A 7,500-nucleotide genomic window follows, 5' to 3' on the forward strand; every position below is an offset into this window, starting at 1 on the left:
CGCGAAGGTGTTTTATTACTAAATTACTTTCTGTGTTCACTGTTTGTAGGATGAACACATTAGTTATGACCCTTGCCCGCAATGTGATTTGTTTTTATTATAAAAGTAGTTGTTTGTTCATAAGTTAGTTTTCCAATTTTTGAAAAGTAATTAAAATGCTCTGTGCTTTGTGTAGGCTCTGTACAATCACTTGTGTGGTATCGGTTGTTAGGCACTAGTGTTTTAACAGCTTTCCATGTTTTATTAGAGTTGTTCTTGTATTCTGTGAATTTATTTCTGAATAATTTTTTTTTTCAAGGTTGAAAGCTATTTTCCTCTAGTGGGCATTATTTCTATTACTAATGGTTCTCACTGATGTTATTTCTCCATGGAGCAGGGGGACGTCTGACGGTTCGTGTTACATAGGGAGCCAGCGCATCATTGCTGCTTTTAATAACTTCCGTGAGAATAGTTACTTGTTTGTTTGTTTATCTGTCGACGAAATATCTAAGAGTCATTTCTTTAGACAAGATAAGCTCGCAAAATGATTAAAAACCCTTTCAAATTATTCAAAAGATTCCGAGGTTCCGGTATAAGGAAGGAAGCTTGTTGCTTTGTACTGTAACCCAGACATCAAAGGCAATATTGTTTACTGTTGCAGCAAATATCCTGTTTAAGTTCAGGGTATCCGGTACATATATATACATGCTCCTCAACACCCTGCATCACATCTTTAAACTTTAGAAAATGGAATATTGATGAAATTACTAACCATTTCTTCGTAGAGCCATGTTTCACTTTGCATAATATGTTTGTTTCTCCATTCAACTAGCATATTAATTTCTTCAAAATATCCGAGAAGAGATTGTTCTATTTTTATGACATGCGATCTAGTCACGACGACGGTGTTACCTGGTCAAACATTCAGATCGCGCTTGTACTTGTTTTTGTTTGTTTGTTTAAGAACACTTAACATTTTCAGGAAATGCGTCAAAAGTCTATAAATAGTTCAGTCTTTATGTCCTTTCCCCTTCCTGACACTGTGAAGCTAGTGTAATAGTCGTGTGTCATGACTGTCTAGTGGGTTTTGACACTTGAAAATGTTTGAAACTTTTCAGATAAGCGTTGTTCTATGTCCTCATCGTCTGTGTCTGGGTGACAGCTGGTGATATAAAGGTAGACCGTGTCAGGACGATCTGTTCCCTTGAATGGCTTTGGCGCTTGTCGTTCTCTGGCTCTTTTTTTCTCTGGTATCTTGACCTGACTGGAGTAGCCCTCTTCGTCAACATCTTGGCGTGGGTGTGGAGGGTGTGGAGGAGGGGTTTAAGGTGGCGGTAGAGGGCGTTGTGAGGGGGGGAGATGTTAAGGGGAAGGTTTTGTATGTGGTCTGATCACGGATGGGGGATGGGAAGTAGGGGGGATCGGTTCTTGTGTGACCGATGCGTCAATGATTTTATTGATGGACGATTGCTGTTCGGTGAACATTCCGATTAGCGAATCGATTTTGTTCTCGATCAGATTCTGATCCGTGAAGGAGGGCCCATCACAGGTCTGTGGTTTTTGGTTTGTACACTTCTGGAAAGATTTAACAATCGTAGAAATACCTGATTTCTTGGGTGGTTACCAGTCTGTTGTGAGAGTATCCTTTGTAGATGTTGCGAATGCATTATCTTGATTATCGACACACTACTCAGAGTGTGCACGATGATGATGACATCCGTGTTCCTGTTTTTTTTTTGGAGTCGGATAGACTGATGGCAGTTATATGGATTTGTTCGTTTTCAACCGGCCTGTAGTATTTTCTGATTCGACCACAGGTGACCGACCTTGCCCATGACTTTTTTGTAGCAACAAAACACAGAATTATCATTAGCACTTTTTTTACGCTTCCGAAATGATAGATTGATTTTTCAAACTGATTTTTGTTTACACTGTCTACGCTGATATCACTGCTGGTGTGGTTACCCTGGGAGGGGGGCACATTACCCTGGGCCAAGAGCCCCCCTTCCCTTTGGGAATAAGAGGTCATGCTAGCACCAGGGAGGCCCCCTGGTTAGGCCCCTCAAACCCGGGGATAGAGGTCAAATTACCTCCCGACACTGCGGAACCATGAGAAGGCTTGGTTTGCTAAGATGCGGGACTGCGGCGGAGAAGAGGTAATGTCCGATAGCTACAGCGGCTAGACTCAGACAGAGAGAGGGGGGGAGGAAGGAAGGGAGGAAGAGAGAGAGAAGGAGAGAGAGAGAGAGAGAGAGAGAGAGAGAGAGAGAGAGAGAGAGAGAGAGAGAGAGAGAGAGTGAGAGAGAGAGAAGGAGAGGGAGAGAGAAGGAGAGAGAGAGAGAGAGAGGGGGGGGGAGAGAGAGAGGGATAAAGAGAGAGAAAGAGACAGACAGAGACAAGTAAATAGACAGAGCGTGAGAGAAACAGACGAGAGACTAGACACAAGGTAGGCGCAGGGATGCCTGAATGTAGGCCGAGGGAGGAGGACGTCCAGGGGAGAGGAGGGAAGGGAAGGGAAAGGAAGGAGGGGAGGGGGAGGGGAGGGAGGGGAGGGGGAGGGGGAGGGGAGGGCGACGGGAGGGCTAAGCGTGTTACGCTAAGCCCAACAGCAATTACAGGCGGACACAATGATTTCTTTTCCGCTGCTTTTTAGCCGCTGTTTGAAGTAATCCCTCAACAGCTCTCGCCAGTTCTCAGGATTTGGGGATTACTGCCACTCGGGCCTCTTCAAGTACCATTACTCGAGGGAAAGCAGCGCAGTGGCTTCGGTGGTCGAGCAGCCCTGTGATTCGCACGGGAGAAAAGGTGATGATAAGTAAAGATATATTGTATGAATACACGCGTATGTACGTGGGCTATGAGTGAGAGAGAGGGGTAGAGAACGAAAGAGAGAAAAAGTTAGTGAGAAACAGAGAACGAGAGAGAGGCAGAGAACGAGAGATAGAGAGAGTGAGAGGCAGAGAACGAGAGAGAGAGAGAAAGAGAGAAAGAGAGAGAGAGAGAGAGAGAGAGAGAGAGAGAGAGAAAGAAAGAGAGAGAGATAGAAAAGAAAGAGAGAGAAGGAAAAAGAAAGACAGAGAAAGAGAGAGAAAGGAGAGAGGGAGACACACACACACACACACACACACACACACACACACACACACAGAGAGAGAGAGAGAGAGAGAGAGAGAGAGAGAGAGAGAGAGAAAGGGAGAGAGGGAGACACAGAGAAAGAGAGAGAGAGAGAGAGAGTGGGTGAGTGAGAGGCAGAGAACGAGAGGCAGAGAACGAGAGAGAGAGAGAGAAAGAAAGAGAAACAAAGAAAAAAATAAAAGCAAGACGACATATACATACGCGTATAGATATACATACATACACACCCACATACATCCGCATGCCCCATATGTAGCAAAAGTGAATCTAGGATATATAGCGTCCAATTACAGCGTCTCTTTTTCCCCCCGTAACTTTCCGCCAGAGTCAAAAGGACGCGGAGCATTTATTCAAGGGAGAAAGCAAAGCAATCACAGAAGCGCCCCATAAGCAAACACAAGTGATCACCAATGGGAAAAGATGTAGGGCCCCGAGCGTGGGTTTTGTGTGTGTTTCTGCTTGGGTTCGCCTGGAAGAGGGAGAGGGTGAGGAAGAGGGAGTGGGAGAGGGAGTAAATTTGGGAGAGGAAGTGGGGGAGTAGGAGTGGGAGAGGGTGAGGAAGATGGAGAGGGAGTGGGAGTAGGTTTGGGAGAGGAAGTGGAGGAGTGGGAGAGGGAGAGGAAATGGGGGAGTGGGAGTAGGTTTGGGAGAAGATGTGGGGAGTAGGAGAGGGAGGGGGGAGTAAATTTGAGAGAGGAAGTGGGGGAATAGGGAGAGGGGGGGAGGGAGAGGAAGAGGGAGAGGGAGTAGGTTTGGGAGAAGGAGAGGGAGTAAATTTGGGAGAGGAAGTGGGAGAGGGAGAGGGAGTAGGTTTGGGAGAGGAAGTGGGGGAGTGGGAGAGGAGTGGGGAGACGGGGAGGGAGGGAGAGGGAGTAGGAGTGGGAGTAGGAGGGAGGGAGTGGGAGACAGAAAGGGAGAGGGGAGGGGTGGGGGTAGGTTTGGGAGAGGAAGTGGGGGAGTGGGGAGACGGAGTAGGAGTGGGAGAGGGGGGAGGTGGGAAAGGGAGGGGAGAGGGTGAGGGAGTGGTAATAGAAGAGGGAGAGTGAGTGGGAGGGGAGAGGGAGTAGGAGTGGGAGGAGAGGAAGTGGGAGTTGGAGTTAGAGTGGGAGAGGGATTAGGAGTGGGAGTGGGAGAAGAAAATAGGGAGGGGAGGGAAAGGAAAAGAGGGTGAAGGAAAGGAAGAACGAAAGAGAGGGAGAGGGAGGCGAAAGGGAGAAAATAGAGGAAAAGAAAGAGAGAGACAAAGGAAAAATGAGAGGGAAAAGCAAAGAAAAAAATACGGGAGAGGGAAAGGGAGTGGAATAGAAAAAAGGAAGGGAAGAATATAAGAAAAAAACATAACAGGGAGGGGATAAAGCGAGAGGAAAAAGGAAAGGAGAAAGAGGAAAGAATGACAAGAGATCTAAACAGATTAGATAAAGAAATCAGCGGGTTGGGGAGCACAAGGGTGGATTGAATGAGGGGAGGAAAAAGAGGGAAGAGGTGATTGAATGATGAAAGAGAAGAGGGAGGGAGAAAAGAAGAGTGATGTGTGTGTGTTTTTGTAAGAGAGAGAGAGAGAAAAAGAGAGAGAGAGAGAGAGAGAGAGAGAGAGAGAGAGAGAGAGAGAGAGAGAGAGAGAGAGAGAGAGAGAGAGAGAGAGAGAGAGAGAGAGAGAGAGAGAGAGAGAGGGAGGTTGGGAGGGAGGGAGGAGAGAGAGGGAGGGAGGAGAGAGAGGGAGGGAGAGAGAGAGAGGGAGAGAGAGAGAGAGAGAGAGGAGAGAGAGAAAGAGAGGAGGGAGAGAGAGAGAGAGAGAGAGAGAGAGAGAGAGAGAGAGAGAGAGAGAGAGAGAGAGAGAGAGAGAGAGAGCGGAAGAAATCATACGGTAGGAAATAAACAGATAGACTAAGAGAGCAACACACACACACTCTCTCTCTCTATCTCTCTCTCTCACTCTCTCTCTCTCTCTCTCTCTCTCTCTCTCTCTCTCTCTCTCTCTCTCTCTCTCTCTCTCTCTCTCTCTCTCTCTCTCTCTCTCTCTCTCTCTCTCTCTCTCTCTCAAACGTACACATATACACACACTCACACACTGGGAAACTTCAAAATATATATGAGAAGAAGTATTGTGATGTAGTTGAACGTTCAGTGAAATTGGTGAATAACCAAGTGCGGAAATTCAAGAAAATATGTAAAAAAGAAAGAAAGAAAGAAAGAAAACATGTGTTCAAAAAGTGTTTCTTCTTTTTCTCGCGTGACCAACATCTGGTGCCTGCCTGCCGTGACATGAGTGAGATATCAAGTCGTAATTAATGTTTGATGGAATGCGATGAAGTGATAAATTAAAGAAAAGCCTTATCTAACGTGACATGTAAATAACGTATACAATATCATACACTAGTCTGGCAAAAGAAGTCAAATAAAAACAAAATAACATTAACAATAATAAATAAAACTTTGGCAAAACAGTAACTCCACGACTCAAATAATATCGCAATTTATCACGACCTGACTTCTCCCCGAAAGAAGACCAACCGTCGCGTCTCTACTGGCATCAGTAATTGTTGCAGCAATATTGTGTAAATTAATATAGAGAAATAAAGTGCAAAACATCGCTATATATATATATATATATATATATATATATATATATATATATATATATATATATATATATATATATATATATATATATATATATATGCATGAACATATGAATATAGAAAGAAAAATGGTTTGATCTCAAGAAAACAAAAGTTAATACGTCATCATGGCAAATAGAAGCCATTGTTGTATAAATATAAGGAATTGCTTGCGATGCACACGTGCAATAAATCAATGGCCTTGCACGAACTGCAGAAGGGGTTCCATGAGCCAGCATCAAGACCCAAGGGAAGACGAAAAACTGCCAGAAAAGCCAGAAAACGACGCCGCAGACACAACCAGCTGGAGGGGAGCGCCCCCCCCCCCCCCCCACGCGACGCAGGAAAGGGGGAAACTCCCGCCGTGCGATACTGGCAAACCACAACGCCTGAAGATGCAATTTCATTCACCAACACAATTTGCAATAAAATAGTTACCTTTTCCTTTAATAATATATTTGAAATTCTCAAGTGCAATGCAGCCAAAGAATTCATAAAGGAAATCACCTTTCTACTCTAACCAATTGCTCTGAAAGCAGTCGCCATTCTCCCGCATCCGATTTGCCAACGAACTCACAGCAAATCCAAAACAACAGAAGACGTAAAGACAATGTAGAGAAAGATGGAAACGGGGTGATGTAACTGAGCTACTAAAGGAAACATGTTCTGTAAAAGAAAACACAAATTATCCGCCTAGCAACCTCAGAAAGATAAAGCTAGGAGATTCTCCACCGCGATCAAACAGGGAAATGTATCGATGGCAACCCTCGCTCCCCTATCGTAGGATTCCCACGGGTCTCTCCCCCCAGACGAGGACACGTGTCGGGCAGTGAGTGACAAGCACCCGCCAGCTAAAGGTACCACCGCCGATGCATTATTTAAAGGGAGTCATGATCCAACCCCTCCTGTAATATTCGACAGAATAACAAGAAAGAGACTGTGGAAGCATGCCCTCTATAACCACGGTGCTGCCGGACCATCAGGCATGGATGCCAAAGCTTGGGAAATATCTTATTCTGACCTAACCTAACCTAATGCTAAGTTTGGCAGTGTTACAAGCAATCTATGCTATACTGTAGCGGCTCTGGCCAGAAAAATGTCAACTGAAAAGTGCAGTGATCTCGACGCACTTGATGAGAAACCAGGCTGCCGCCCCATCGACATCGGCGAAGTTCTGAAAATGATAATAGAAAGGCAGTGATAGAAATAACTAAGAATGAAATCAGAACTGCAGTGGGAAACCTCCAGGTGTGTGCATGGCAAAGGGCAGGATGCGAGGCGGCAATACACACGATGAGGAAGATCTTTGATGAGCCAAGTTGCAGTATTAATAGTAGACGCAGCAAATTCACTTAATAACATCAATAGAAAAGTCATGCTCCATAGCATAAGGATTAAATGCCACCGCTTTGCCATGTATATTGACAACCTGTACATAGAATAGCACGAAAACAGATAAAATTCAAACAGTAAAAATCAAAAGACAGAAAGAAGCAGCAATATAAAGAGATAAAGATACAAGCAGCAACACAAAGATTTTAGGAACAGATGCCGTAGCAAAACAAGATGCAAGGTGTACGTACTTACACATATCGACGCTAGGTTTAACATACTTTATATTAACACAACCATTTATTTTTTAATAAGACTAGATGTCCAGACTGTTACCGACTTTAAAGTGCGGTCAGCTGCCTTTGAGTTTACAGGCGGTATGCGATGAGCGATGAACCTTTCGTCAGCCGAGTTCCACACTTTACAGTAAATCCTC

At 44.8% G+C, this 7,500-nt stretch overlaps 1 pseudogene; it reads left to right on the forward strand.

Moving 5' to 3' along the window:
- Positions 1-2,088: 2,088 nt before the first annotated feature.
- On the forward strand, positions 2,089-7,452 carry LOC138860796 (uncharacterized; annotated as a pseudogene).
- Positions 7,453-7,500: the final 48 nt, after the last annotated feature.

Source organism: Penaeus vannamei, chromosome 43 (assembly GCF_042767895.1).
Source record: "Penaeus vannamei isolate JL-2024 chromosome 43, ASM4276789v1, whole genome shotgun sequence".
Classification (NCBI taxonomy): domain Eukaryota; kingdom Metazoa; phylum Arthropoda; class Malacostraca; order Decapoda; family Penaeidae; genus Penaeus; species Penaeus vannamei.